General features: G+C 38.8%; 1 long non-coding RNA gene across 2 annotated transcripts in view; it reads right to left on the bottom strand.

The window, feature by feature from the left end:
* LOC131392784 (uncharacterized) overlaps positions 1-16,432 on the bottom strand; it is a 124,629-nt gene that overhangs the window by 15,508 nt on the left and 92,689 nt on the right. The window lies entirely within an intron of this gene.

Genomic DNA, 16,432 nt, shown 5'->3' with positions numbered 1-16,432 from the left:
AGAAGCTCAGAGTTTAGTAAGCCAAGTAGATAAATAAATATAAAAATTGAAAACATGTTATTGTAAGGGAAGTATGAAAGAGGTCCTTCTAAAGGGCTTTGGTGGGGCAGGAAAGACTTTTTGGAGAAGTATGAAGTGAGTCTTAAAGGATGAGCCTTACACGGAGTGAGGGAGCAGGGACATTGTAGACAGAAGATGACAGAAGGAGAAACAGATGAGACACAAGATGGTATTTCAGGGATCTATGTGGGACTGAGTAGCAAGAGATGGGGCTGAGGGGGTAAGTGGGGTCATGCTATTGTGTCCCTTGTTAAGAACCTTGCTTTTTATTCTACAGATCAATGATTTTTTTTTTCAAGTGGTTTTAGCAGCAGAATTTTTTTCCAAACTAAATCTTTTATGGTACACCAATATAAAAATTAGATTAAAAGGAAATGTAGTTAGTGTGCGTTTATTTTATAAATTAAAACAATGAAAATACGGACTTTTTTTGATGCAAAATTGATAACAGATTATGGATGACAGTTAATGTCTTATATTAGCTCAGCTTTGCAATTCTGTTATGTCTGAGTTTTGTCTGTTGTGATGATAATTTTGATTCACAGAGATAAGTACCTGCAAATGGTGACAGTTTTAAAATGTTATCTGGGAATCTCAGGATACTGTTCTATGCCAAGAGATGGCAGAGAAGTTTTGGTTTTCAGGGCTACACGAAAACGAAATTCTAGTTTGGATGACTATGAGGATGACGGCATCAACAGCTAAAAGTGAATATACCAGAGGGTAATTTCCAGAAAAAAAAAAATGAGTTCAGTTTTTGACATTTTGTGTTTAAGGTATTTTATATCAGAATATAGGAAGCTTCCTATAACCATGGAAATAATTAAAAATCAAGCATGAAATCTGTATATTTTTAGAGTTGTGTAAGCTCATTTTCCCCTGACCTCCTGTGGCTGGCTTTTGATAAAATTTTAATGGTTCATTTAAGAAACTCTTCACTTTTGGAAATTCATGCAGCTGCTCAGCCTGTGGTTCAGAATTCTGCTGCTTCATCTTCCAGATCTCTTGACTTAGTTACAGATGCATCCAGACCAATGTCATTTTATATTTAGCACATTTGGAATAGTTCACAGAGACTCTTATGTCCTTTTTGTTGCTAGACATGTCTAAGCTAGGTTATTCTGCCACTCTTCCCCCAGTCAAGCTGAATTAAAGTGTATTTATTTAATGAATGGCTTGTTATAGAGCAAAATGTTCTCTATGTTTCCCAGCATGATGGCAACATCACCATTCGTTTATTCACTTACTTAGTTATTCATCTAGTGGAAATAGATGCTAGATTCTTTCTTGATTTTGAAGGTAAATGATTGTACTAATTTGCTAGGGCTGCCATAACAAAATAGCACATACTGGGTGGCTTAAATAGCAGAAATTTATTTCCCACAGTTTTGGAGGTTGGAAGTCCAAGATCAAGGTGTCTTGGGTCAAGGTGAAGGTTTGGTTTCGTCTGAGACCTCTCTCCTTGGCTTGCAGATGGCCGCCCTCTTGCTGCCTCTTTTATGGTCTTTTCTCTGTGAGTGCACCTCCCTGGTGTCTCTTTGTGTGTCCAAATTTCCTCTTCTTATAAGGACACCAGTCAGATTGGATTAAAGCCCACACTAATGACCTCATTTTAACTTAATCGTCTCTTTAAAGACTTTATCTCCAAATACAGTCACATTCTGAGACATTGAGGGTTAGGGCTTCAACATATGAATTTTGAGAGACAAAATTCAGCCCATAACAATGATTCAATATTTTGCCTTGAGTCTTACAAAAAAGACAAAACTGACCTCAATAGATTCAAGTTTTCTCCAGAGCATCGTGACTTCTTCCATCTTCATTTTTTTTGATGGGACTCAGAACCAATCTTTCCCTCCCTCATGGGAAAAAGGGAGGTAAATTTCTTCTGGAATGTGTCATAGATAATGCAATATTTCTCAGCTCTTTTACTGCCCTAACATAGGAAGGATGTCACACATCTATAACAAATGAATGGCTTACTAAGATCTTGAGCTGTGGAATCCCTTATTCAAAAGCTATGTGGCTTTGTCCAAAGTCTTATCCTCCCTGAGGATACTGTCTAAGCTACTTAGAGATCCCAACAATAACATGGCTTAAGAAGACAGATTTTTGGGGGCCGGCCTGGTGCTGTAGTGGTTAAGTTCGTGTGCTCTGCTTTGGTGGTCCAGGGTTCACAGATTCAGATCCTGGGCGCGGACCTACACACTGCTTATCAAGCCATGCTGTGTCGGCATCCCACATACAAAATAGAGGAAGATTGGCAACAGATGTTAGCTCAGGGCCAATCTTCCTCACCACCTCCCCCCACCAAAAAAAAAAAAAGAGAGAATTTTGTTACAGGCTGTTTGTTACAGCCTTTGTTACAGGCTGTTCCTGTAACAGCCTACAGTGCAGCAGTATAGGGCGGGACGGAAGCTCAGTCCATCCTCAAAATACACCTTCTATCTCTGGGTCCATGACAGCTGCTCTAGCTCTTGCCATCACATCTACATCTTGCCCATCAGGAACAGAAAAAAGATTAAGACAAATGCACCCCTATTTCTCTTAAAGGCAAGCCTTGGCCTATAAGATCACTTACATCTCCCACTCGTAAAAACTCATGTAGACATACCTAGTTGCAAAGATGGTAGAGATATGGAAGCTATAACTAGATGGCCATGGATGCAGCTAAAACATGGGGTTTTGTTATCAAAGGAAGAGAAGAATAATGAATATTATTGTATGTCTTAGTTTGGGTTCCTGCAAAAGCAGAGCCTAAGGCAAAGACTTGGATATGGGTAGTTTATTGCATTTACCTAATAACTGATGATATTGATCCCAAGAAGCAGAAATGAGGGAGTGGGAAAAGTGAGACAAGGAAAAGAGAAAACCAATAAAGAGTGTGCTACCCAGATGGAAACCACTGTGGAAGAATGAAGCCCATTTACTCTGGGGATCATCTGTAGAATCACATAGAATGTGCCTAAGAACTGTCTCAGTGAAGGACAAGGAGGCTGGGGCATTTAGCTACTCACTTTCATCCCTCATCATTTATTAATGCCCCTGCCCTTCCTGGCTGTGCCCCTGCTCAGACTGTGTAAGTTTCCATGATGTTGAAGGATACTCCAAGGGACACCACAGCACCCACTGGAGGCAGAGCACTTGCAACATGCATGCAACTGTGCACATTAGTGAAACTAATGTCAGGTGGGCCAAGGCGATGTGACACAGGGTATCATAGGCATCAGGGCAACTGAGAAAGTAAGAGACAAGACAGAAGTAGTCTTTTTGTAAACTAATATTGAAGGGGCATCCATCACTTTTGCTGGATTCTATTTATTAGAACTGAGTCATAGATTCAGTCCACACTCCAGAGGAGGGGACTACAAAAGAGTATGAATATCTAGAGACAGGCATCAATTGGGACCATTTTAGAGGCTGCCTACCAGTCTTCTCTAATCTGGAACAACTTTCTTTGTCTTTCATTACATTGGAGAGTACAGGTCAGTTGTTTTGTAGAATAAAAATATGGGTTTGTCTTGTGTTTCCTCATGGTTAAATTCAGGTTATGCATTTTTGGCAGAAATATTATGAAATTAGTGTTGTGTCCTTTCCAGTGCATCTTATCAGAAGTCACATGATACCAGGTTATCCAATTATTGGTGATGTAAAATTTGACCAGTTGATTTAGGTGGTGACCATCAAGTGTCTTAACAGCAAATTTACCATTTTTCTCTTCATAATTTCAGATACTGTGTTTTTCAGTTCTAAAATTTCCACTTAATTTTTAACAAATATTTACTATTTCTCATTGAGATTTCCTTTCCTTTCTTCCCTTAAGAGTATATTCCCTTTAGTTCTTTGAGCATAGTTATAGTAGCTGTTTAAAGTCTTTGTTTGGTAATTCCAACATCTGGGTCATTTTAGGATTGAGGCTGTTGATTTTTTTCCCCTTGAGAATTTTCCTGGTTCTTCATATGTTAAGTAATTTTGAATTGTATCTGGACATTGTGGATGTTAAGTTGTGAAGATTTTAGATTCAGTCACATTCATTCCAAGAGTGCTGATGTTTTTGTTTTAGTAGAGTATTAATTTGATTAGACTCAAACTACAAATTCTGTCTAACCTGTGAGGGTTGGAAGTTAAAATATTCAATTATTTATTTTTTGTTTTTTTTAGCCTTAGCTGCAAGCTTTTTGGAGTCTGAACCATATATATGTGGTTTTGCGGTCAGCCCTGAATTTGAGTAAGGGTATTATCAGAATTGGGTTGCCACTTCCCTGACTCTCTCTCCTTTGCGATGTCCCTGTCACTCTCTCTGGACTCTAGTTACCCTGGGCTTTGCTTTTGGATCTTCAGGTCAGAAATACAATCTGTAGGCAGATAATTTGAGATGATGTAAATAATTGCTTTCTCTTCAAATTCTGCTCAAATTCTTATCCTTTGATGATCCCTTCGTCTCCATTGAGGATTCTTGCATGAATCAATTATTATTGTGATGGTCACAATATCTATCTTTATTATTCCTTCAATATTTATTTGTTGTCATTTAGTTTATGAATGGCTTCCCTTTCACCCCCATTTATTTATTTGTTTTTTATTATCAATAAGAATTCATGGATTTAACTGTATGTTGAGTGGTTTTGTTCATGAAACTATCTTATTCTGTAATTTGACATCTTCGTGAATTTAGTTTTGTAAGCTATCTTAAATGATTTTTAAGAGGTAAAAGGGTTAATCATGTAACCTAAGGTTTCTAAAATTATAAGAGAATACTAATAAGTAATGTTTAGGTTTTTTATTCTTTCTTATTCTCTGCATTTATTATTTAATAATTGGCAGTCCCCACAAAATAAAGAAATTCTAATGACTTTTCCATTGAGTCACGATATAACTTAGTAAGTTTTATCTGTAACAGTTGTGCTTTTGAACTAAGAATTTATTCTGAGAGTCAATAATTTTAATACTAGACAGTATGGTGACATAATATATAATAAGAGAATCATGTGGTTTAGCTAGTCCTTTTATTGTATTTAAATACTCACTAAAATGATCTTAGGCTATGGTAATTATGAACTACTGTTTTCAAAGTAGCATTTACTAAATATTGACCACATCATACTTCTACACTTACATGATTTATAAATATAAACTGCGCAAACTGTGTAGTTCCAAAAGTATTGTTATGAAAGGATTGCGGTCAATTCTGTGGTCATGCACACACCTTTGGGTGTGATTTATAGAAATAAACCTTTTCTCTGGTACAGCTGCTAAAACATATATAAAGCAATTCTAGAAAATGTTTTGCGTAAGGTTGTTATCATTAGGACAAATATATAGCTTCTGTGGCGGGATAACTCGTTGAGATATTAATTTATGATTTGTTCTTCTTGCTACGGGTCTTTGTCCCCCAGCCTCCTGAGATGGTAACCCAACTGGTGTTTGCCTCGCTGGGTCAATAGCCAAAGTCGTTTGTTATCCAGAAGACCATTCCCTTCCAGATGTGTTTGTTGAAAGTTGGGCTTGGAGCTGGATTATGCTGGTGGTGAAGTTATTTCTAGGGTTAGGAGAGGTGGAGATGGGCTGATATAGGGAGGCATTTGGAAATTTGGCTGACTCTGTGAGTAGACTTCTCCCATTTGGTATTCCTCAGTGGTGGCAAGACCACTGATAGCAGGGTGGGCTGGTGCTTCTGGGAGGCTGGACCCTACCTGAGGCTCTCAGGCTTGTCGCAGAGCTGCTCGCCTTCAAGAGACTGGGTGGATTTAGACAATGGCCTTATCAACTGTGACTGCAGAGATTTAAAGATGAGAAGAATGTTCCCTGAATGTTCTGGACTATGCCAGATCCCCTGGGATTTTCACAGAACCAAAGGGATAATAGAGACCTTTGAACACAAGATAAGGAGTTAGATTTTATTAGATTAGAAAACTATAGTTATGTTACAATCTTATACTTGAGGGCCTTGTAGTAAAATTAACTCTTATACCTTCACAATGACTATATGGAAGTTATAATATATTTTTATTTGCACTTATTTTTCAAAACCAACCCCTTCCAGTTCTGAGGCTTATGACATAGTGATGTAAAAAAGAATTTGGCATGCCACTGATGTGGTAAGAAGAATTGCTCTGTCTGTCTGCAGCTTCAGGTCTATGATTTACTGAGATTGCTATAATCTTGTAATCACATGCGGAACCTTGGTTAACTGGGTTAGTGAATTCTTCCCTACTGAGCAGGAAACTTCAGTTAACTGGGAACCTTTAGTCTTGGGAAGCCTTGAAATGAATTACAGAAACATTTAAAAGAATTAAAGCCATAGTATTAATATTTTGTATTCAAAAGGAATCTAATATTTGTTTTTTTGTTATTTTTAAAATTTGTTGTGTATTTGTAACATTTAAGAGAACTTGACAGTCACACTATTAATAAACTTATTAGATGAATAAGAATACCAATTAATAGTTAGGGAGGTTATATTTGTTAAGTCAGGCTATTGAAATATTTTAAAAAGATGGAGACTATATTAAATTTATTAATGCAATTCAACATGTTTGAAGCTATTTACTTATTCAAGAGTGTATGTGGGATCAAACATAATTCAAAGAACTCTTAAAAGTTCCTGTTAAAACTTGCTAGACTTAAAATAGGAAAATAATATCTGCAAGCTGAACTTAAAGGTCTAATAAAGAAGCAGGTTTTTGAATTTGTAGCTGTCCTAGATTGGACTAATTTCAGTAAACAATTATTTAAATAATTATTCTCCATGTACAAAATTCACTCTTAAGGTTACCAAAAAACTCAGATCAACACAGAGGAAGAGTTTTGGAAGGCTAGTTGCTAGGTGAATAAATTCTTTCTATGCAAGAGAGAGCTGGGTTTAATGACTTGTATAAGGTTCTTCTGTCGTTATCTGCATCCCCCTTTGAAACTCATCCATAAACATGAGACTATCCTTGGAAATGTCACTAAGCAAGATAATTAAAATAGGCCAAATAATATCCTTGATAGCTGTTTCTTCTCTCCACACATGGAAGTTTTCTGCATCATGCTCATATATTCTCCACCTGTCAGAGTAATTTTTCAAGCTCTCTCTGCTGTATATATAGGCATCCTTACTTTTCCAGAAGCAATAATACAGTACAATCCTGCTAGGTAATGGGCACATGAGTCCCTTTTCTGGAAGATTAGGAGGTTCCCTGAACCTGTCCTGTTCCTTGGGGTTCTCACCATTCGCTATGTACTCCTCTGTGCCTTCATCTCCTGCTGTCTCCCAGCTGTGTCATTTGCTTGTGGAAATCATAATCACCCACTTGACACCTGTCATCTGAGTGAGAGGCTATGGCTTTCCTATTAACTTTACTCCTAAGTTACTGTTCTTTGAGAGAGGACAGTGCTGGCTTCTCAGGAACAAGGCAGGACTGTAAAGAATAAAGCATTCATTTTTTTAAATCAATAGACATTGTGCTAGTTCAGAATTTCCTAAACTGTTTTGGTTCGTGGTATCATTAGTGTCTTAAAAATTTTTTCCACCACACCTCTGGGCCAAAAGAAATACCTCGTAGTTCCGTTTATTAAGTTATAAGGTTCAGACACCTTAATAAGTATGTATGTTTTAACAACCATGTAGCTATTTGTAAAGCAAATATATATACATAAAGAAAAAGTAATACTTAGTTTGATTCTTGAATAAACACATTCTTGAATAAAAACAATATAGACACATAAAGGAAAAGTAATATTTAGTTTGATTCCTGAATAAACATATTCTTGAATAAAACAATATATACGCATAAAGGGAAAGTAATATTTAGTTTCATTCTTGAATACACTGGGCTGTGTGTCCCTCTTGGGCATTGTCCAACTTCACCAACCTTGGAGTGCCTGGACACTGCCACTCTCATTTCCTCTTCCGCATTGATTTTCATGTGGTAGTTGCTTTTCATTGTGGCAACTGCTGAAAGCCCAGCTTTGCAAAGAAAGGAATGTCACTGAGAGGAATGTAGCATGATCTAATGACACTGTGAATTTCCTCGAGGTAGCAGCGGTGTCCGACAGCTGCTGCTGTGCTGTCCTTGAGAATTTAAAATTTTATTGGGTCTCCTGAGTTCTCTGGGGCACCCAGGGCACCTCAGAGCACAGTTTGGGAACTGCAGTGCAAGGTGAAGGAAGATGAAAGAGACATATTCCATGTAAGGAGCCCAACAATAGTGTATTATATAGATATGTTGTCCCCTAGGTGTTCCATAAGGCAATCAAGATGCAGTGGACGTGTTTTTTTTTTTTCTGTTTAGAATCTGAATCCTGGACCTACATTTAGGAAATCTGTCTATATGGTTCTTGGGTGGCAGAGCTCATCTTCCACTATAGAACCTGAATAGGCCTGAAGCCTAGTTTCCAACCTCCCATGAGCAAAACCTTTGTTCTTAGACTTGAAAATCAGACCCAAGTGTCTCAGATTTCAAGTCAGAAACTATCGAGGCAAAGGGTCAGAAACACTGGGGAGATCTCTCTGGCTGTGTGGCATTAGTGTGTACACTGGTAACCAAGGCAGCGGGAGAGCCAGTGTCAATGCTGGCAGTGGGGACAGTCTTGGCAGTGGCCCTGATATGTGGTTGTGTCCTTGCTGGACTGGTTTTGTGGCATGATTTTGCCTGTGGTTTTGGTGGTGTAGCCTCTCTTTTTATTTGCTCATTCTGAACATAGTTCTCTAGTCTTCCTGAGGATGTGGACAACTGGATATCCTTCCAATAAATTTCTTTCTCTGTTTAAATCAACCCAACTACTCTTAAAGGTGGGACAAATAAAAAGGAATATGACCACAGATACCAGAAGAGAGGCAAGATTACAGAGAGCATATTGCACTGACTTCACCAGATGGAATGAGAATCTGAGGAAATACAGCTCTTCCTTGACTTACAAGGGGGTTACATCCTGATAAATCCATCATAAGTTGAAAATATCACAAGTCGAAAATGCATTTAATACACCTAACCTACCGAATATCATAGCTTAGATTAGCCTAACTTAAATGTGCTCAGAACACTTACATTAGCCTACAGTTGAGCAAAGTCATCTAACAGAAATCCTATTTTATAATAGAGTGTTGAATATCTCATATAATTTATTGAATACTGTACTCAAAGTGAAAAACAGAATGGTTGTCTGGGTACAGAATGGGTGTAAGTGTATTGGTTGTTTATCCTAATGATCGTGTAGCTGAGTGGGAGCTGTGGCTTGCTGCCGCTGCCCAGTATCATGAGAAAGGATTGTACTGCATAGCACGAACCTGAGACAAGATCAAAATTCAAAATTCGACATACAATTTCCGCTGAATGCATATCACCTTTATGCCATCGTAAAGTTGAACCATCGTAAGTTGTGGACCATCTACATTGAGTTGTGCCTTCTGAAAGCTCTGGATAATAAAAAATAACCTTCGGAGAAGCAGCCCTCAAAGGCTGAAAAAGCTACATACGAGGAGGGTTTAGATAATGTGGACAGATTTGAGAGAGGGGAAGACTTGGAAATTTAACAAAAAAATGCATCAAGCCCTATTAGGTGGGTTTCAAAATGACGTATTTGTGGTCAATAGGGAAGTTTGTCATTAGAGATTTTGCTCAGAAAACGTGCAGACTTTCAGGAAAGGTAGGACAATGCATGCCGAAGGGGAGTTAGCCAGGACAACAATAAATTGAAATCAGATCTGAGATAAATGTTAGGCTGATGAGAGGCGGGATTTTAGGTAGAATTATCCAAGTAGGGGAAGTAAGGATGGAAAAGATTTGTTTGGATGATGGGTGCTTTTGGCAAACCCAGAAATCATTCACCTTATATTTCTCACTGGTAGACACTCCATAAGGCCAAATATAGAGGAGTGTAATAGGAAACTGAATATCTGGCTCAGAAAATAAAGGAAAAGGGAAGCAGAGTCTACCTGCATCCACTGAAGAAGCAGTTGAAGTGTTTGAAACTCAGGTGGGCCTGCCTGAAAGGGGAAAGGAACAGTGTCAGGAAATGGAGTCCTAGAAGCATATCCGTGACTGAAGAAAAACTTGTAGCAGAAAGAATCGTTCTGCTATTTTGAAGTCACACAGGTTCCTCAGGATGAAGAAGCGGGTTTAGAGGTACACCCAGCAGAAGACATGAGTCTTTTCTTGCTTCAATAGCCTAGAATAGGACATGCATTTTTAGCCTATGAATAAAATAAACTGAGTAAAATAAACTGAGTCCATATTTTTGAAATTCACAGGTTGTTTGGCTTCCATGAGATGAAGCAATTTCAGATGTGACTCATTTTATCCCTTGATAAGTGAAATCATGATGTCATGTACACATGCCATTGCTAGGTACACAGGATCCTGGGACTTCCATTCTCTTAGGAAAGCTCTGTGGTGGGAGTATTTGGCACAAGAGCCTCTCAAATATTAGGCAACATTGTAATTTATATTACTTCTTCAAAAATAATTACTGATTATTGCAATGCTCTTAAAGGCACATGAATATCCTTAATGTGAAATCTCACATCATTTCTCAAAACTCAGTTTAAAAACAATTGCCTAAGTTGTTTTAATTATGCTTTAGTGTTCTATCCACCCATCTTGTTGACCTACATGCTTTATGTAAACTGTCCCATCTGTATTCTTTTCAATCAAGTCTTTGTGCACCAACCCTTTCTCTCTATTATAGGAAGAAGGTAGTTTCATCCAGAAGAGGAGACTCTTACCTTGTTGGAATACTAGGGGACTATAGTGCTTTTATACTGTTGAAATTGTGAGACAGACAAATTGAGTTGTGAGACAATTGGTTGTGAGTTTGGATCAAGATTCAATTATTGGACTAGTTTTCCTTCCAGAATGTCAAAGACAGAGAAGGAAACCAGCAGATTGGGAAGGAGCCCTTGGAAGTTAAAGAAAGATGCCACAGGTCAACCAACACATAGGAGTCTTCTCTGGGTACTTGACACAAAACGTTTCAGAGAATCATCCTTATCCCTTTAGCAAATGGACAGGGGCAGACCCCTTCACGTCTGATAACAACCTGCATTTCCAACATTATATCCTACCGTTTCCTCCCACATATCCTAAGCAACCACCCTACAGAGTTTCACATGATTCTCTTTCTACTTCAGGACCTTTTGTGACTTTGTCCTTTGCTCCTGCTCCTGTTTCTTTAACAACATCCTTAGTCCTCTTTCTCTTTAGTGCCGAGTTCTTTGCTCTGTCATTTGTGCTCTCACAGCACTTGGTTCATAACTCTGTAAAAGCTTAGGGTCTGCTTTATTGTGCTATTTCTGTTTCTGTCTTTCATCTTCACCACATGCTGAGATTCTTAAGGGCAAGTTCTGTTGCTTAGTCGTCTTTATTCCTGCCACATTGCAGGGATCCTCAAAACACTCTCAAAATGTCAGTTGCATCCTATACATTACTGTATGTATGGTCAAACTCATTGCCCAGAATGTTTTAAGCTTGAATGCATATGTTGTCTTGATTTTCACTTCTATAGCAACGCCTTGTGTGACACAGTCACTTAAATTTGCTGGACATTTTATTTCATCTATTAAAAGTTGCATTTTTCTAGATGGCGTCTAAGATGCCTTCTAGTCTTACATCTTTTGTTTGTAATCCAGGCCTTTAAGTGTGACCTTGGGCAAGTTACTTAACCTCTTTGTTGAATGAAGAAAATACTTCCAAATTCACAGAGTGGTTGTGAGGATTAAATAAGATAACATCTGGAATGGATTGAGATTGGTTCAGTAAATAAATGCTTATTGAGCGTCTGCTGACGTTCCAGAAACTGTGCTAGGTATTGAGGCTACGGAGATGACTAAGACAGTATCTCAACTCTGGGGGAAGTTACAATCTGGAAGCCTTGCCTGGTACATAATATGGATTTAGTAACTGTGCGTTCTCTTCCTCCTTTCACTCCTTGGTCTGTCAGTTATGTAATGCTGGGATTTGGAATGGAGTGGAGACAGCTTTCCATTTTCCTTTTATTTCCCACATAATATTTATAAACACAGCGGTGAACCTTACTTCAAGAACTAAACTAAAGCTCATGTCATTTCTGTTTTTTTTTCCTTTTGTGAGGAGATCAGCCCTGTGCTAACATCTGCCAATTTTCCTCTTTTTGTTGCTGAGGAAGACTGGCCCTGGGCTAACATCCGTGCCCATCTTCCTCCACTTTATATGGGACGCCGCCACAGCATGGCTTGCCAAGCAGTGCGTCGGTGCGCGCCCAGGATCTGAACCGGCGAACCCTGAGCAGCTGCAGCAGAGGGCGTGCGCTTAACCGCTTGCGCCACCAGGCCGGACCCCCTCATGTCATTTCTTAATGGTGAAAGGGATGACATAGTTTGGAAAGAACAAGGCCAGACAAGAACAGCCCTAGATCAGATGGGAGTTGTGTGCTCTCAGAAGAAGAATGTGGTGGGAGTAACTGGCCCAAAGTTCTCTCAGCCTGGGAACAGCGTTTAAAATTTCCGTATCTTATAAAGAAAAAAATCATTTGTTTCATTAGCAGAGGAACAAAGTAAACACAGTGACTAATTTTCCTAATGCAGCAGTTTTGTATATGTGTTACAGACAATAAAACAATTGCTTAAGAAGGTTATGGCGTTATTTTCAAAACAAGCCATTCATTGGGTTTGGCCTCCAGAAAAACTGCCTACACATTTAAAAAATGTACACTGGCCAATCAGTTTTGACACTTCTGTCCTGCCCTATTGGTTTGCTTCACTTCACCTCATTTCACACCATGTCTCTACGTCAATCATCTACATATGTCTAAAGTTGGGGCTGCACGACACCAGACTCCTTGCTGAAAATGAGCAATCCAACGATTTATTCCCAAAGACGTACCTAACTACTTACAATTTTTAAAACACCAAGATAAGAAAGTCAGAAAATGCTGGACTTTTCTTTTAAAATATCAACTATTTGGCTGCTGTTGTGGGGTTTGGCTAAGTGTTAATATAGTGAGTTATATCAATGATGAATGAGCCACAATTGACTATCAAAGTAGGGGAAGGAATTCTTCAGGAAATTCTTCTTGAAAGAGGAAAAAGAATCTTTAAAAGCATATAGATAAAAAGGAGTGTTCAGGGATGTGGAGAATGTATTTGGAATGCAAGGTGGGCAATGAAGCTGGTACATTGACTTTGCCTGCACGTAAATAGTCTTTTATGCAGTTCTACGGAATTGGGACATTGTTCTGTGTGTGGGAGCCACTGAATGTTTTTAAGCAGAATAGTGAATGGCTTGTATTTGCCTTGGCATTTGGTGGGTCTGCCCACCTGTCTCTGTGCCCACATTGCCTCTGTGCCTGCTACAGGAGTCTGTATGGACTTCTAGACGTCCAGACCCAAGTACCGTTCTTGGTCTCCACCTTCAGCATATAAGACGTAGAAGCAACGTGACATTTAGGAGCGTAGCTGAAGGACAATCGCTGTAGTCTTCGTGGAAAGAGCGTAAGGACTGTTCTGGAGCCTCAGCGAGAGACCACAAGGTTGCTGCAGTTTTATAAGGCAGAATGAACTTCTCTAGCTTGTATCTCCATTTGCAATTGTGAAGATTATGTTCCCACGCGAATGTTATGAATTGAGTAGTGTGTCAAGTGACACCAAGGGAAACTTGATTCTTTAATAGAAAGCCAAAACTTTGTTTATTCTGAGAATTGAAGTCATTATGTGTTACCCGTTCCAGACTGACCACATTAAGGGAAGAAGCTGAGGAAATGTCACAGATGCAGGTGAGAGATGGAGGTTATGGTGGACTCCCCAACAGCTGCTCCCATTCTATTGAGAAGCAACAGTGTAATATGGGGAGTTGACCTCAGCTCCAGAGTTGGGCATGTCTTGTATTAAGTAAGTGCTATTTTCTTCTGGTGATTGGTTTAGAAATTGGTATGTGACCTAATTGTATTCAATGAGACACAAGAAGAGATTTCCTGGAGGCATTTTGGAAAGTTCTGTCCTCCTTTTGAAAGTGCAGTCTCTCTATCTCCTACTGAATGTGAGCAGGGAGCACATAGCTAGGATTGCTACTGGAAGCCATCTCAAGACTTCAAAGTTAACTCAGGTTAAAGCTCTGGGCTAAGAATAAAGACAGAAAGAACCAAGGTCTTGATGTCATGGTTGAACCACCCTCGAAACCCATCCCACCTCTGGTCTTCTGGTTACAATAATTAAAACATTTCTTTTTTGTTTTTTGAAACTAAGAGATATTAATAATTTTTATTAACAAAGAAACAAATGCAGAGCACAAATAATACAAGTCATGAGCTATATGCTAGGGGGTGAATATTTTAAATATCATTTCATTTTATAACAGGAGGTCTGTTCACAACAGTAGTTCACACAAGAGATGATGAAGAAGTTAAACCAACTAAAGAGACATAGTTTTCAAAAGAGGCATATAGAGAACACAATTGATTTGGTGTGGGAGGTAAGTGAGAAGGAAGGACCTGTGACGACTCCAAGGTAAAACATTTCTTTAAACTAAAATAATTTAAATATGTTTTTGCACTCCTTTTCTACTTCATTGTGTTATATCACCCCTCCTTTTAGAACCATACATCTCAGCTCTGCTGCTTTCTTTAACTCTCATCCCCAATTGTTCTACACTCATTTAGGAAACTGACACCTGATATGTATCTTCTCTATTCAAATCCGGCCATCATCTTGGGTAACTTCAATATCCTGGGAATGTTGTGTGCAACATCCTTTCTTCAGGGACAGTGAACTCCTACCCATGTAACAGCTACCTCCATTCCTCCCCAGCTCTCATTTCCAAAGTCACATTATCCTAAAATCTGCTATCCCGTTTTCTGATTGCAAAGCCCTATCGCTGTCACCTCCCCACCTGTCCAGCTTCCATCCTGCCAGCTAAACCTGTTTTTCCACCTCATCATACCCTCTCGGCTCTGGCTCCTTCCTGGTTTTCCATTCGTTCAGTTCCTTCCTAGTTTCACTCCCCTCCCTGGCCTAGCCCATAACCTATGTTTCCGCATTCCTCTAGCCCTCTTATCAACACTCGCACTTCTCTCTCCCCTTCGGCCTTCTACTAATTTTCTATAGTCCTTAGCTTTTGAGTGGTCTGACCATTATTTTTATAGCTAGCACTTCTGGGCATGGTGTTGCTGGAGAAAAAGCACATAGTTAGACAGAATCCATTTAAGTTTGTTATTTTCAATTTCATCTGGACCTAAGTACCATTCAGTGTTCTTTATATTCATACTTTTCCCTGATATTGACCATCCAAAACTTTTATCTGCTCTTCAAACCCCTATCCATTCTCTCACTCCTTCATTCTTAGCAGATGTCCTGCCTTCCTGCTTCACATAGAAAACAGAAGCCACTAATAAACAAATGAGACTGCATCAAACTAAAAAGCTTCTTCACAGCAAACGAAACCATCAACAAAACAAAAAGACAACCTAACAATTGGGAGAAGATATTTGCAAATCGTATATCTGATAAGGGGTTAATATCCATAATATATAAAGAACTCATACAACTCAACAACAAAAAAACAAACAACCTGATCAAAAAATGGGCAAAGGATCTGAACAGACATTTTTCCAAAGAAGATATACAGATGGCCAACAGGCACATGAAAAGATGTTTAACAACTCTAATTATTAGGGAAATGCAAATCAAAATTACAAGAAGATATCGCCTCATGCCCATCAGAATGGCTATTATTAAAAAGAGAAGAAAAAAACAAGTGTTGGAGAGGATGTGGAGAAAAGGGAACCCTCATACACTGCCAGTGGGAATGTAAATTGCTGCAGCCACTATGGAAAACAATATGGAAATTTCTCAAAAAATTAAAAATAAACTACCATACGATCCAGCTATTCCACTTCTAGGTATTTATCCAAAGAACACAAAAACACTAATTCGAAAAGATATTTGCACCCCTGTGTTCACTGCCGCATTATTCACGATAGCCAAAACTTGGAAAGAACCTAAGTGCCCATTGATGGATGAATGGATAAAGAAGATGTGGTGTATATATACAACAGAATACTACTCAGCAATAAAAAAAAGATGAAATCTTGCCATTTTGTGACAACGTTGATAGACCTTGAGGGTATTACGCTCAGCGAAATAAGTCAGACAGAGAAAGCCAAATACTGCATGATTTCACTCATATGTGGAAGATAAAAACAACAACAGGGCCAGCCTTGGTGGTCTAGTGGTTAAGTTCAGTGCACTCTGCTTTTGTGGCCCCGGGTCAGTTCTCAGGTGCAGACCTACACTGCTCTGTTAGCAGCCATGCTGTGCTGGTGGCCCACGTACCAAAAAAAAAAAAAAAAAAAATAGAGGAAAATTGGCATGGATGTTAGCTCAGGGTGAATCTTCCTCAGCAAAAAAAAAAAAAACAAA

This window comes from Diceros bicornis, chromosome 27 (assembly GCF_020826845.1).
Source record: "Diceros bicornis minor isolate mBicDic1 chromosome 27, mDicBic1.mat.cur, whole genome shotgun sequence".
Taxonomy (NCBI): domain Eukaryota; kingdom Metazoa; phylum Chordata; class Mammalia; order Perissodactyla; family Rhinocerotidae; genus Diceros; species Diceros bicornis.
The sequence above is the reverse complement of the archived record's forward strand: the minus strand, read 5'-3'. Positions and strand labels throughout refer to the sequence as shown.